The sequence below is a fragment of the Papio anubis genome, chromosome 3 (genome assembly GCF_008728515.1).
Source record: "Papio anubis isolate 15944 chromosome 3, Panubis1.0, whole genome shotgun sequence".
Lineage (NCBI taxonomy): Eukaryota > Metazoa > Chordata > Mammalia > Primates > Cercopithecidae > Papio > Papio anubis.
In genome coordinates, this window is record NC_044978.1 from 54,371,019 (window position 1) to 54,386,665 (window position 15,647).

Genomic DNA, 15,647 nt, shown 5'->3' on the forward strand with positions numbered 1-15,647 from the left:
CCTATCTTAAGACCAAAATTTTACTTTATTTTATTTTTTAAAAAATAAATGTTTTTTGTTCTTTTATTTATCAATTTATTCTATTCAGTAAGTTTTTAAAGTTTTTATTTACTTATTTTATTTTCATATTATTTTACTTTATTTATTTATTGACCTACTTATTTCGGAGACAGATTCTCTCTCTGTCACCCAGGCTGGAGTGCAGTGGCGTGACCATGGCTCACTGCAGCCTCCACCTCCTGGGCTCAAGCAATCCTTCCATTTCAGCCTCCTGAATAGCTGAGACTATAGGCGTGCACCACGAGGTCTGGCTAATATATTTTTCTTTATATTTTTCCCAGAGGCTGGATTTCGCCATGTTGCCCAGGCTCATCTCAAACTCCTGGCCTCAAGCAACTGGCCCACCTCAGGCTCCCAAAGTGCTAGGACTACAGGTTTGAGCCACTGGCCCCAGCCTATTTTTATTCTTATTTCAATAGATTTAGGAAAGCAGGTGGTATGTGGTTGCATGGAAAAGTTATTTAGTGGCAATTTCTGAGATTCTGGTGCACCTATCGCCCAAGCAGTGTACACTGTATCCAATGTGTAGTCTTTTATCCCTCACAACCCCACCATTATCCCCCGAGTCTCCAAAGTTCATTATATCATTCTTATGCCTTTGTATCCTCATAGCTTAGTTCCCACTTGTAAGTAAGAACACACAATGTTTGGTTTTCCATTTCTGGGTTGCTTCACTTAGAATAATGGTCTGCAACTCCATCCAGGCTGCTGTGAATGTCATTATTTTATTCCTTTTCATGGCTGAGTAGTATTCTGATTATATATAACAGCATTCAAAGAAGAATTGACAACCAATCTTACTGAAATTATTTCAAAAGATAGAGAAAGAGGGAATCCTCCCTAAATCATTCTACAGAGCCAAGTATCACCCTAATACCAAACCAAGAAAGGGCATAACATAAAAAGAAAGCTCTCTCTCTATATATATATAGTGTGATATGTGTGTATATATAAGTGTGATATGTATATATATGTGTGATATGTGTGATATATATATATACACACACACACATATATATCACACTTTCTTTACTCATCGGCTGATGGGCATTTAACTGGTTCCATATTTTTGCAATTGTGAATTGTGCCACTATAAACAAGCATTTGCAAGTATTTTCTTCATATAATGACTTATTTTTCTTTGGGTAGATATCCAGTAGTGGGATTTTGTGATCAAACAGTAGTTCTGCTCTTAATTCTTTAATGACTCTTCATACTGTTTTCCAAAATGGTTGTACTAGTTTACATTCCCACCAACAGTGTAAAAGTGTTCCCTTTTTACCACATCTACACCAACATCTGTTATTTTTTAATTTTTAAAATATGGCCATTCTTGAAAGAGTAAGGTGGTATCACATTGTGCTTTTGATTTGCATTTCCCTGTTAATTAGTGATGCTGAGGATTGTTTCATATGTTTGTTGGCCATTTGCATATCTTCTGTTGAGAAGTGTCTATTAATTTCCTTTGTCCACTTGTTGTTGGAATTATTATTATTATTATTATTATTACTACTACTATTTTGCTGATTTGTTTGAGTTCCTTGGAAATGCTAGATATTAGTCTTTTATTGGATGCATAGTTTGTGAAGATTTTCTCCCACTCTGTGGGTTGTCTGTTTACTTTGATGATTATTTCTTTTGTTGTGGAGATGCTTTTTTATTTAATTTGGTCTCATCTATTTGTCTTTGTTTTTGTTACATTTGCTTTCGGGTTCTTGGTCATGAGCTCTTTGCCTAAGCTAATGTCTATAAGAGTTTTTCCAATGTTATCTCGTAGAATATTTATAATTTTGGGTCTTAGATTTTAATCTTTGATGCATCTTGAGTTGATTTTTGTATAAATTGAGAGATGAGGCTCCAGCTTTATTCTTCTAGGTGTGGCTTGCCAATTATCCCAGCATCATTTGTTGAATATGGTACCCTTTCCCCACTTTATGTTTTTGTTTGCTTTGTCAAAGGTCAGTTGGCTATATTTGGCTTTACTTCTGGCTTCTGTATCCTGTTCCATTGGTCTATGTGCCCATTTTTATACAAGTACCATGCTGTTTTGGTGACTATGAACTTATAGTATAGTTCAAAATTGGGTAACCTGGTGCCTCAAGATTTGTTCTTTTTGTTTAGTCTTCCTTTGGTTATACAGGCTTTTTTTTGTTTGTTGTTCCATATGAATTTTAGGATTTTTTTTTTTATTGTTCTGTGAAGAATGATGATGGTATTTTGATGAGAGTTGCACTGAATTTATAGATTGCTTTTGGAAGTATGATCACTTCACAATATTGATTCTACTCATTCATGGGCATGATTTTAAAAATTCTTTAAACTAAACAACAATATTGAAAAAAGGTATCAAAACCTATGAGACACAGCAAAAGTGGTGCTAAGAGGAAAGTTCATAGCATTCAATACCTATAATCAAAAAGTCTGAAAGGGCACAAATAGATAATCTAAGGTCATACCTCTAGGAACTAGAGAAGCAATAACAAACCAAACTCATGCCTAACATAATAAAAGAAATAATAAATATGAGAGCTGCACTAAATGAAAATGGAACAACAGAAAAATGCAAAAGATAAATAAAACAAAAAGTCAGTTCTTTGGGGGAAAAAAAAAAAATTGATAGACCATTAGTGAGATTAACCAAAAAAGAAGTGAAAAGATACAAATATGCTCAATTAGAAATGAAATAAGAGATTTACAACTGATACCACAGAAATACAAAGATTTCTCAAGGCTACTATGAACACTTTTATGCATATGAACTAGAAAATCTAAAAGAGATGGATAAATTCCTGGAAATATACAATCCACCTAGATTAAATCAGGAAGAAACAGAAACTCTGAACAGACCAATAACAAGTAGCAAGATTGAAATAGTAATAGAAAAAATTGTCAATAACAAAAGTCTAGTACCAGATGAAATCATAGCTGAATTCTATCAGGCATTCAAAGAAGAATTGACAACCAATTATACTGAAATTATTTCAAAAGATAGAGAAAGAGGGAATCCTCCCTAAATCGTTCTACGAAGCCAAGTATCACCCTAATATCAAACCAACAAAGGGCATAACATAAAAAGAAAGCTACGGAACAATATCATAGATGAATGTTGATGCAAACATACTTAAAAAAAACTAGCTAACTGAATTCAAAAAGAAAATTCCATAATCAAGTGAGTTTCATACGAGGAATGCAGGGATGGTTTAACATCTGCAAGTCAATAAATGTAGCATATCATAAAAACAGAATTAAAAACAAAAATCATATGATCATCTCAATGATGTAGAAAAAGAATTTGACAAAATCCAGCATCACTTGATGACTAAAACCTTCAGCAAAATCAGCACACAAGAGATATACATCATGGTAATAAAAGCCATCTATGGCAAACCTACAGCCAACATTATACTGAACAGGGAAGAACTGAAAGCATTCCCCCTTAAAATTGGAACAAGACAAGGGTGCCCACTTTCACCACTTCTATTTAACATAGTACCAGAAGTGCTAGCCAGAGCAATCAGACAGAAGAAATAAATAAAGGGCATCCAGATCAATAAAGAGGAAGTCAAACTGTTGCTAGTCACCAATGATATGATGGTATCCCTAAAAAACCGTAAAGACTCCTCCAAAATGCTCCTAGATCTGATAAATGAATTCAGTATAGTTTCAGGATACAAAATCAGTGTACACAAATCAATAGCACTGCTATTGATATTAACCAACAATCAACAACTACCAAGATGAGAATCAAATCAAAAACCCAATCCCTTTTACAACAGTTGCAAAAAATGAAACAAAATTATTTGGCATATACCTAACCAAGGGGGTTGAAAGATCTCTACAAAGAAAACTATGAAGCACTGCTGAAAGAAATCACACACTACACAAACAATTTGAAACGCATTCTATTTTCTTAAAAAAACAAAAAACAAAAAACAAAAAAAACAGTAAAGTCATGGACTCTTCAATCTTCCTTATATTTGATTACAGGTATGTTTACTCTCCATGTTTACTTGTCAAAGTAGATGTAATGAATGTGTGTTTTTAGGAGCCATTACTTGAGAAAACCAGTATCTAGTTCCCCTCTCCTTGCTGGGTATACTTCTTAGCATTCTGGAAGTCACTGGGCAATCAAGGTATGAGTTTGGGCCAAATAATTGTGAGTACAACTTGAGTGTGTATCTTCAGAATCAAGGGAATAAAATTGGGCTCTCCAGGCCACTTCCCTGTCAACATATTCTGTAGCCCACTTGTTGAAAGTGATAGGACTTGGAGATAGATATCAAATCAATCATTGAACTGTCCTAATGATTCACCTAGATATGAGCAGATTTTGAGTGAGTGCAAAAGAAAACTTAATTAAGTTAAACATGGCAGCATAAGATAATCAATCCTGAGCAATGTATTCATTATAGAAATATACTCTCTGTAATGCACAAATTATTTTCTTTCCCTAAATCTACAGATGAGTATCTGTAGATACTGTTTTAAATGCTGTTTTAAAATGTAAGTCTTAATCGGTGAAGAGTTATTACTTCATTTATAACATGTTTCAGTTATGCATATTTCTACTGGGCTGGTACATTTCTTCAGTATTTTTTAAATTATACTTTAAGTTCTAGGGTACATGTGCACAACATGCATGTTTGTTACATATGTATACATGCAGTGTTTTGTTTATATACACCAAAATGAACAGTAATTTTTGGCTATATATGAAGTTTATTTCTATCCTTGATATATAGACATGACAAACATTTAATATTTGTGTTCCACATATGTACTATAACTTTGTTAATGGCTATATCTATATTATATTTCCATTTTGGTTTTGGAGAGGTTATTTTTCAATTTTATAATTTTTTGTTCTTTCTTTGATTTTCAACTTTTAGCTCAAATCCTACATTTTCGCTGAAAATTTTCTAACTGTCTTCTCTGCTGTTTGCTTATTTTTGCATATGCGATAATTTGGACATTACATGGTTTTTTCTTACTTATAGTCATTTATTCCTCTCTCTTTTCCCATTACACTGTGAATTCCACTTGGAAAGAACTATGCAGAATACCAGCCAAAATTTTCTTTGATTGTTGAGTATCTGTTTTGATTAGTCAGTGCTCACAATATATTAAGCACCTTGGTTATATGTCATATTTATTTCAGAATTTCTGAAGGACTCAAAATGTACTCTACTTAGACATAATACTAAAAATAATTGTTTATGGATTAAATGAATTAATAGAGTGTTTATTTGGAGATATGACAAAGAGAATGGTTTGAATATTTGATGTTAAATAATTATTTCCATTGAAAGCTAAGATTCAATTCAGCTGGAGAATTATGAGGTTACTACTTAGATCTCTTACTTTTAGCAAGAACTGAAGTGAAGAAGGTACCACTGGTGACAAGGGAAAAACCTGACTTTAATTCTGTTAAAAAATAAAACTAAACAAAGGAAAATATTTTGGAGTCTTTATTCTAATGCTCAATGGACTCGCTTATTTTGGCAAGAGTCTTATCAATTAATCTAGTAATCAAACACAGTGGCTATAGAGTAGTTCGTAATCTGTTGCCAAGAAATAGAGCAAGATTAATGGGCCTAAAAATTCAGATACATCAAGTGTCTACTAATACATTGAATTTTCCTTCTCATTAAAGGAAGTATTCGAATCATAATACCACAATATTATGGTGTTACAATAAGAAAGGCTTAATGAGATTGGTAGGTGAGTTAACTCACCAGTTGGTGAGTTATTTTCTATCTTGCAACAGATTTGAAGGAATTCATTTTTTATGTACAAAAGGTAGTAATGATTTCCAATTTTTTGCCAAATGAACACTAAACATGTACTTTGACATAAAATTTTAAAATAGACATTATTCTGTAGAGGAGTTTTAGGATTGCAGACCAGTTGAGTGGAAAGTATAGAGAATTATCATATACTTAATATCTTCACAGATATACAACCTCCTCCTTATCAATATCCTGCACTAGGGTGATAAATTTGTTACAATTACTGAACCTACACAGCCATCATTATCAACCAAAGTTCATAGTGTTGACATTAGGTTCTTTCCTGATGTTATGCATTTTATGGGTGTTCCCTTATCCCTTGAAAACACTGATCTTTTTAATGTCTCCATAGTTTTGCCTTTTCTAGCATGTCATATTTTGAACTAATATAGTATGTAGCCTTCTCACATTGGCTTCCTTAATTTAGCAATGTGCATTGAAGTTTCCTCCATGTCTTTTTATGGCTTGATAAGTCATTTAATTTTAGTACTTAATAATATTCTAAAGTATTCATGTACAACAGTTTATTTATCAATTCACCTACTGAATGAAATTTTGGCAATTAGGAACAAAGCTACATATATGTCTATGTGCAGATTTTCATGTGAATATAAATTTTTGACTCATTTGAATAAATTCCACAGAGCATAATGGCTGAATACCATGGCCAGAATATATTTAGTTTTGTTAGAAACTGACAAGTTGGCTTCCAAAGATGCTGTAACATTTTTAATTTCCACCAGCAATGAATGAGAATTCTTGTTGCCCCACATCATCACCAGCATTTAATTTTGTCAGTGCTTTAATTTCAACCATTTAAATAAGTGTTTGGTGGTATTTCATTGTTGTTTTAATTTTCAGTACCCTAAGGACATGATGTGGAGCTTGTTTTCATACGTTTATTTGCCATCTGTTTATATTCTTTGATGAGGTGCCTGTTGAGATCTTCTGGCCATCTTTAATCAAGCATTATTGTTATTGTTGAGTTTTAAGTGAGTTTTTAAAATACATTTTGGGTAATAGTTGTTTATCAGATATGTCTTTTTCAAATATTTTTCTCCAGTCTTTGGCATATATTCTCACTCTCTTCACAATGTCTTTTGAAGAGCAGAGTTTTAAATTTTAATAAAGTTCAGCTTATTAATTATTTATTTCAAAAACCATGGCTTCAGTATTATCTCTACATATCATCAGCAAAACCAAAGGAATTCAGATATTTAAAAATGTTATCTCCTAGGAGTTTCATAGTTTTGTATTTCCTATTTATGTATATAATTTATTTTCAGTTAATTTTTGTAAACAGTGTATTAATCCTTTTTATTTAATATGAATGTTCAATCATTCCAGTGCCATTTGTTGAAGGGACTGTCTTTTCTCCATTGTATTGCTTTTGCTTCTTTGTCAAAGATCAATTAACTATATTTGTCTGAGTCGACTTCTGGGCTTACTATTCTGTTTAATTTATTTATTTGCCTATTCTTCTGGAAATATCACACTATTTTCATGCAGTAGGTCTGTAGAAAGCCCTGAAGTCAGATAGTGTCAGTCTTCTGATTTTTTTTTTTTTTTCTCTTTCTGTATTGAGTTAGCTTTTCTGGGGTCTTTGGCCTCTCCATGTGAATTTTGGAATTAAGTTGTCAATATTCACAAAAAAAAAACTTACTGGAATTTTGATTAGGAATGTATTGAATCTATCAATCAACTTAAGAAAAACAAACATCTTGACAATATTGAGTCTTCCTATCTATGGACCTGGAATATTTCCTCATTTATTTGGTTCTTCCTTGATAACTTTCATCAGAATTTTATAATTCTCCTAGTATACATATTATGCATATTTTGTTAAATTTGTATCTGAGTATTTCATTTTTGGAGGTCCAAATGAAAATGATAAGTTTATATCATTTATTTATTTTATGTTTTTTTGGTTTGTTTGTTTCAAATTTGACTTATTTATTGTGTGTGTCTGTAGAAAAGCAGTTGATTTCTGCATATTAGCTTTATATCCTATAACCTTGCTGTAACTGTTTATTAGTTCGGGAGTTTGTGATCTTTCAGATTTTCCATATAGTTGATCATATTATCTGTGAACAAAGACAGTTTTATATTTTCCTTTCCAATCTATGTACCTTGTTGCATTAGAAAGGATTTGTAGTATGATGTGAAAAAGAATGGTGCGAGGTGTTGTCTTTTCATTGTTCTAGATTGCTGTGGTTTGAATGTCCCCTCCAGAACTCATGTTGAAACTTGGTCCACAGTATGGCAGTGTTGAGAAGTGGGGCCCTTAAGAGGAGATTGGATTGTGAGGGTTCTGCACCCATGAATGAATTAATACATTCATGAATTAATAGATAGATTACTGGATTAGTGGCTTGTAATGGAAGGGGACCTAGTGGCTTTATAAGAAGAGGAAGAGAAACCTGAGCTAGCACATTAGCATGCTAAGCCCTCTCACCATGTGATACTCTGTACCACCTGGAGATTCTGTAGAGCGGTCCTACCAGCAAGAAGACTTTCACCTGATATAGTCCCTTGACCTTGTACTTCTCAGCCTCCAGAACTGTAAGAAAGGAATTCCTTTCCTTATAAATTAGACAATTTCAGATATTCTATTCTAAGTAACAGAAAATGGACTAAACATTGATATTTATGGGAAGCTTCAAGTTTCTCGCCATTATGTATAGTGTTAGCTATAGATTATTTCTATAAGTTATTTATCCAGTTGTGGGAGTTCCCCTGTATTCCTAGTTTGCTGAGAGTTTTTATCATGAATAGGTGTTAAATTTTCTCAAATATTATTTCTGCATCTACTGATGTGATTATGTAGTTTTTTTTTTTCTTTAGCCTGTTAATGTATTGGATTATATAAATTGAATTTTGAATGTTGAACTATCCATGCATACCTGAATAAATCTCATTTGGTCATAATGTATACTTATTTTGATACATTTTTGGATTAATTTGTTAATATTTTGATGAGGATTTTGCCATCTATGTTTATAAGAGATGTTGGTTCTTAGATTTTTTTGGTAATATATTTGTCTGGTTTTGGTGTTAGGATGGTGTTGGTTACCTAGCAATAGAATGAATTAGGAAGTTTTCCTTCTGCTTCTATCTTCTGGAAGGTATTTTATAATTTCTCACTTAAGTGTTTGGTAGAATTCACCAGTGAAACCATCTAGGTCTGGTGGTTTCTTTTTTGTAATGTTATTAATAATTGACTTAATTTATTTAGTAGATATAGGCCTATTCAGAGTGTCTGTTTCTTCTTAGGTAGGTTTTAGCAGATTGTTTATTTCAAGAAATTAGTGCATTTAATCTGTGTTATTAAATTGTGGGGCATGAAGTTGTTTGTAGTATTCCTTTATTATTTCTTTAATGTACATCAGATCTGCAGTAGTGGCACCATTTTCACTTTTGTTAGTCATAATTTGTGTTTTCTCTGTTTTTTTTAAAGTTAGCCTGTCTAGAAGCTTATCAATTGTATACCTTTTTCAAAAAACACAATTTTTATTTTACAGATTTTCTTTATTGATTTTGTATTTTTACTTTAATCAATTTTGGCTCTAATTTTTTTTCTTTTGCTTTATTTGAATTTAACTTGTTATTTTATTGTCTAGGTTCCTAAGGTGAACATGTAGATAATTGATTTTTAAAAATTTATTTTCTGTTACATGCTACGATTTTTTTCTAACCATTGCTCTCACTGAATCTCATACATTTTGTTAGTTGTATTTAATTTTTATTTAGTTCAAAATACCTTAAATTTCTGTTGAAATTTCTTCTTCAATTAAGAATTGTATTCTTATTGCATAATTAAGGAGTATGTCTTCTAATCAAGTACTTTGAGAGGTTTTTTCCAGCTATCTTTCTGTTGTTGGTTTCTAGTTTGATTGAATCATAATCTGAGAGTAGACATTACATGATCTTTATTATTTTAAATTTGTTAAGTTGTCTTTTATGTCTGAAAATGTGGTCTATTTTGGTGATAATTTCATGTAAGTTTGAGAAGAATGTGTATTCTGCATTGTTGAATGAATTATTCTGTAGATATTCATTACATCCAGTTAACCGATGGTGGTGTTGAGTTAAAGTATGTCCTTATTAGTTTTCTGCCTGCTGGATCTGTTTTTGATAGAGAAGTGATGATGTCTCCAACTACAGTAATTGATTCATTTATTTCTCATTGCAGTCCTATCAGCTTTTGCTTCATGTATTTTGGCATTCTGTGAAATACATATACCTTAAGAATTGTTATTTTCTTGGAGAGTCAATCTTTTATCATTTTGTAATGCCTCTTCTTATCCCTGATAATTATCCTAACTCTGAAGTGTGTTTTGTGTGACATTACTATAGCAACTACTGATTTTTCATCTGTGTTAGTATGGCATATTTTCACCATCCCTTCACTTTTAATCTAGATGTGTCTTCATATTTAAAGTCGATTTCCTTTTTTTCTTTTTAGTTTTATTCTTTCCTTTTTATTTTTATTCTTTTATTTTTATTTTTATTTTGCAGACTATAGGAAGTGTATTGTGTCTTTAAGACCTTACAATGCAGACTCCTCTTCCAGAGAAAGGTCTTTCAAGGATAGGGAACTGTCATCCGGATGCATTGCTCATCTGTCATTTTCATAGGCAGCTGGATTCTTCCCCTTGGATCTCTTGAACTCTTGAGTACCCCACGTATAAATAAGATAAAATGCTATAAACGGAGGCATTATGCGAAGGAAAGGCTCTTGAGTGCGGCGCAACACGTTGGGGATTCCTTTGGTGAAGTAGTGCGGCCAGGCGCGCTGCTCAAAAGGTGACAAGCTGTAGGAGATCACATGCAGCATCTGCGTCCGATTCCCAAACTCGCGGCCCATCATGGCAGCAGCCAGGGGTCACCTAGCTCTCCGCAGTCACCGATCCGGCGGACTCGTTCCTAAAGTTGATTTCTTATAAGCAACACATAGTTGAGTCTCTTTCATTCACCCTGACAATTGCTGTCTTCTAACTTAGTGTTATTAGACAATTGATATTTAAAGTACTCACTGATATAGTCAAATTAATATCTATCATGTTTGATATTTTCTATTTGATGCCCTTGTTCTTTGTTCCTATTTTGTCTTCTCTTTTTCTGCTTTTTGTAGGTTCAATTTAGCATTTTATATGATTCCGTTTTCTCTCTTCTTAGTGTATCAACTATGCTTATTTTTATTTCATTTTTTTAGTGGTTGCTTTTAAATGCAATTTCAGAAGTAGTGCAAGTACCTTATAATAACAACATATTTCTAATTCCTCCCTCTAATCACATGTAGCATTGTTACCATTCATTTCGCTTATAAAAAAAGCTATAATCATCAATTACATTATTGTTATTTTTATTTTGAACAAACCATTATCTATTAAATCAGATAGGAATAAGAAAACTAAAACTTACAATCTTACTTTCATTTATTCATTCTCTAATATTCTTTATTTCTTCATGCAGCTCCAAGTCTCTGGCCTACATTACTTTTTTTCTCTCTAAAGAGCTTCTAACATTTCTTGCAAGGTAGATCTATTGGCGACAAACCCCGCAATTTTCACAAGTCTGAGAAAGTCTATTTTTCCTTCACTTTTGCATTGTAATTTTACAGGCTAAAAAATTCAGGGTGATGTGGTTTGTGTGTGTGTATGTTTTGCTTTGTTTTATTTTGCCAATACTTTTATTATTTCACTCTAATCTCTTCTTGCTTGTATTTTTTTTTTTTTTTTGAGAAGTTGGATTAATTCTTATATTTTCTAATTTATAGGAGAGGTATTTTTTCTCACTGGATTAACTCAAGATTTGATCTTTATCTTTGATTTTTCTGCAGTTGAGATGTTTTTTATATTGATACCACTTGGTGTTCTCTGAGCTTCCTGTATGTGTGGATTGGTGTTTGATATTCATTTAGCGAAATTCTAAGTCATTATTACTTCTATTTCTTTTATTTCTTTCTCTCTTTGCTCTCCTATTGTTTTAATTATGTAGATATTACAGCTTTTGTGGTTGTCGAACAGTTCTTGGATATTCTGTTGCATTTTTCCAGCGTTGTTTTTTCCTTGTTTTTCAGTTTGGGATGTTTCTATTGACATATCCTTAAGCTCAGAGATTCTTTCCTTAGGCTCATCCAGTCTACTAATGATCCTCTCAAAGCCATTTTTTATTTTTATTACAGTTTTTTTTTTTTATAGTAAGCATTTATTTTTTATGTATTCTTATAATTTCAATTTCTCTGCTTTCATTGTTCATTGTTCTTGAATGTTGTGTATTTTTTTTTTTTCATTACAGCCCTTAGCATATTAACCAAATACGGTTTATATTCATGGTCTGATAATGTCAACATTTCTGTCATAACTGAATCTGATGACTTCAACATTTATGCCACCCCATTGCTCTGTTTCTCAAGTATGCCTTATAATGATTTTTATTGTTGCTGAACAGCAGATGTGATGCACTGGTAAAGGAAAATGTGGAAAATAGAGCTTTATAACATCATGGTAAGGTGCAGAGGGAGAGGAAGCTTTCCACAGCCCCATATTTAGATTTTACTCTTTTAGTGAGCCTCAGCTCCTGTGCTGTGAATTTCAAAAATGCATCTCAATTTTTTCTTTCTGCTCCTTATATGGTACAAGATGATTAGTGGCGGCTGGAGTTAGGTACCTTCTTTCCCCCAGATAGGTTAGGCTCTGCTAAAACCCCAGTAGGTTAGGCTCTGGCAAAATAGTTTTTCTCAAGATAAGGTCTTGTTAAGAACAATGGAATGCTCTGGTGTATTTTAAAATTGCTACTTTTCCTCCCGATGCCAGAAGCCAGAAGACGTTTTGCTCTAATCTTCATCTCGAGAACTTTGTAGAGCTAAAGGTAAAACTCAAAAAAATGCAGAAGCCTCACTAAAATGTTTTACTTTTATTTTTATTTTCAATCTTAAGCTTGTCCACACTGAGCCTCCAGCATCAATGACAATTCAAGCTTTCCTACCATGGTACTGGTTCCAGCAGGAATACGTTTCTGCTCTGTTAAGTTGAATTCTCTGTAGCTGCCTCTCTACAAACTCCACAGCAGTTTGTTCTGTGACCTCAGGTCTCTAGTGAATCTAAGAAGAGTGGTTTAGTTTTCAGTTTGATCAGCTTTTTACTTGTTGTTAGGATGCAGTAATGGCTTCAAAGTTCCTTACATGTTGGACTAGAAACCAGAAGTTCTTGACATGCAGTTTAATATAAATCTTGCCTCATTCCTACTCCACACCACTCACCATATCTATTTAGTCCACATCAAAGTTTTTACTCTTCCTCCCTTGATAACAACAGAATTTTCCACTCTCTCCACTTTTAGCACTTGCTGACCTCCCTGCTCGATCTTTGCCTCATAATACTCACTGATTCTTGGAGACTTAGAGCTATGTTCCTTCCTCTGGAAAAGTACTCTGTTCCCCTCCCGTTACTGAAGAGACTCTTCAATCAGTGTTATCTCACTAAAGTTAGCATCAATGTTTTTATTAACTTGTTTGAAATTTTTATTTAATCACTTATTCAAATGTATTTGTGCCCTATTAGAATAATGATTCAATGTATTTCTTGTTATTGTGAGTCTTTTAAAGCAATTTTTTTTTTCACAGTGCCTGGTACAAACACTAAATTCAATCTTCTTAAAGATATAAAAAAAGTTATCTAATGTATCCTTCTTTCAAATAAATAAGAAGGGAAGAAAAAGCATTTAGGAAAAAGAATCAAGTACTGTCTTATGTTCCCTTTGTTTTCTAACAGGATTTGCATTTAAAATATGCTTGTTTGAGGACAGAGTGAATTAATATTGAGTTTTCTCAGTGTGACTACTCAAATAAAACAACTCGGTCCTTAACTTTGTGCATACCAGGGTACAATTAATTGGCTTTGATCTATAATTTTTTTTTTTTTTTAATTTATTGGTTTAGAAAAGAAGAAAAGCTAAAAGCCATGAAAGTTTAACGAGATTGGTTGGTATATGGCTGCCAACCAATTGGGGAATTAAAATGTTAAAAATACATGTTCCTTTTTGGAAAAAGATTTGGAAGAATGTATGCTCTTGATAAGACAAACTTTGATCCAAAGCATTGTTAAAGATGAAAACAGCTTTTGTTCTCTCACACCTAGAGATTGTCAGAGTTAAAGATGATGATCAATTTTTTTGGGTACTGTAACCAGAGGTAATTATATTTGACTTGATCACGACACACTATATGTATTGAAACACCACTTTTTATCCTATAAATATATACAAGTATTATATATCAATTTAAAAAATTAATTTTCTAAAATTATTTATTTTAAATTGAGACATAAAATTGAATGTTTTTATCATATGTAACGTGACGTTTTGAAGTACTTGCACACTTTGGAATGGTTAAATGTAGCTAATTAAAATATGCATTTCCTCATAGTTATTTTTGTGGTGAGAACATTTAATATTCATTCTTAACATTGTTTGAGAATGTAATACATCATTATTAAGTATAGTCACTATGTTGAAAAATAGATTTCTTGAACTTATAACTCCTATGTAACTATAATTTTGTATCTTTTGACCAATATCTCCCCAGTCCTCTTCACAGCCACTCCAAACTCTGGTAACCACCATTTTATTCTCTACTTTAATGAGATCAACATTTTTAGATTCCACATGCGTGAGATTGTGTAGTATTTGTCTTTCCCTCTGGCTTATTTCACTTAGCATACTGTCCTCCAGGTTTCTCCATGTTGTCATGAATAACAGATTATTATTATTTTACATGGCCGAATAGTGCATCATTGTGTATACATACAGGCATACCTCGAAGATATTGTGGGTTCAGCTCCAAAACTCTGCAATAAAGTGAATATCACAATAAAGTGAGTCACACAAATTTTTTTACTTCAAAGGGTATATAAAAGTTTTGTTTACTGTATACAATAGTCTGTCAAGTGTGCAATAGAATTACGTTTAAAAAAGCAATGTGTAAACCTTAATTAAAAAATACTTCATTGCTAAATAATGCCAATGATTCTCTGAGCCTTCAGTGGGTTATACTTTTTTTCTAGTGGAGGATTTTGCTGCTAATGATTAGGGTGGTGGTTGCTGAAGACTGGAGTGACTGTGGCAATTGTTAAAAATAAGAAATAATTCAACAGCTGCATTAGCTCCTAACAAGAGACTCAGCTTGTTCTTTGAAGCTTTAAAGCCAGGCATTGGCTTTTCACTGGCTATGAAAGTCCTAGATAGTATCTTCTTCCAGTAGAAGCCTGTTACATCTACATGTATTTAGTGTATTTAGTGAAAAATGTATTTAGTGTAACTATCCGTCAATTGTTTCAGCTAGATCTTCTGGATAATTAGCTGTTTTACCTTGAGATTTCTTTCCTTAAATCTCAAGAACCAACATTTGATAGTTTCAAGCTTTCTTCTGCAACTTCCTAACCTCTCTCAGTCTTCAGATAATTGAAGAGAGCTAGGGTCATGCTCTGAATTAGGATTTGACTTAAAGGAATGCTGTGGCTGGTTTGATTTCTGTTCAGACCATTAAAACTTTCTCCATATCCTATCAATAATAAGACTGTTTCACTTTCTTATTATTCATGTTTTCACTGAAGTGACACTTTTAGTTTTTTTCAGGAACTTTTGCTTTGCATTCACAGTTTGGTTGCTTGGTACAATAAGCCTAGCTTTCAGGCTGTCTCAGCCTTTGACATGCCTTCCTCACTAAACTTAATCATTTCTGGCTTTTATTTACAGTGAGAGACATGCAACCCTTCCTTGCTTGCAAACTTAGAGAGC

General features: G+C 32.7%; 1 pseudogene; it reads right to left on the reverse strand.

Moving 5' to 3' along the window:
* Nucleotides 1-7,433: 7,433 nt before the first annotated feature.
* LOC110743333 lies at nt 7,434-11,510 on the reverse strand (annotated as a pseudogene).
* Nucleotides 11,511-15,647: the final 4,137 nt, after the last annotated feature.